At 42.0% G+C, this 728-nt stretch overlaps 1 pseudogene; it reads left to right on the top strand.

The window, feature by feature from the left end:
• Positions 1-289: 289 nt before the first annotated feature.
• LOC102864511 lies at positions 290-510 on the top strand (annotated as a pseudogene).
• Positions 511-728: the final 218 nt, after the last annotated feature.

Genomic DNA, 728 nt, shown 5'->3' with positions numbered 1-728 from the left:
GTCAGGATTGGGTAGGGCTCAGAGCTGTTGTACTATGAGTCACAGGCGACTCAGTGGCACATAACAACAACAACAACAAAGTGAGCACTGGCCTGCTCAGAGGAGTTTCAGAAAGCCTATCAAGTCAGTGAATTCTGAATGATGTGACATGTTTGTTTATTAGGTGAGTGGAGCACACTTCAGGGAAAGGTACAGAGGTGGAGGATCTGTCATTTGGAGAAGGGTGTGGTTTGGTGAAAGAGGATGCGTGGGGCAGGTGCTGATCTGACAAGATCAAAGATACTGGAGAATGGATGATGAGTTAGAGAAAGAAGGAAGGATCTTAGATTTGACTAATGATGCTTAGTGAAAAGATCAGCTTCCCTTTGACAATGCTGCAATAACTCTAAATGAGCCTCCCCAGTCCTGAACAAGATAATGGTGGCACTGCAGAATTTGTTAAAGTACATGAAATGAACAGACTCAATGTTACAGTGCCTCTATGAGAATGTTCCCTCCATTGAAAACTGACACCTGGCTCTTTTTTCATGGACTTTTTTTTTAAAAAAGACATAAATACAAGAAAGATCAGTGGTTGGAAAACATGGACTTGGTGTTGCAGACCGAGGGTCTCAAAGAATGAAATAATTTTATAATTATTAATAATGAGACAGACTACCAGGAATGATATAGAACAGAGAGTGTGAAAAACAGGGGGCCAACAGTTCCCATGACTGAAGGCCCCAAGC

The sequence above is a fragment of the Elephantulus edwardii genome, unplaced genomic scaffold (genome assembly GCF_000299155.1).
Source record: "Elephantulus edwardii isolate Elephantulus edwardi_28Jun2011 unplaced genomic scaffold, EleEdw1.0 scaffold00008, whole genome shotgun sequence".
NCBI classification, from domain to species: Eukaryota; Metazoa; Chordata; class Mammalia; order Macroscelidea; family Macroscelididae; genus Elephantulus; species Elephantulus edwardii.
The sequence above is the reverse complement of the archived record's forward strand: the minus strand, read 5'-3'. Positions and strand labels throughout refer to the sequence as shown.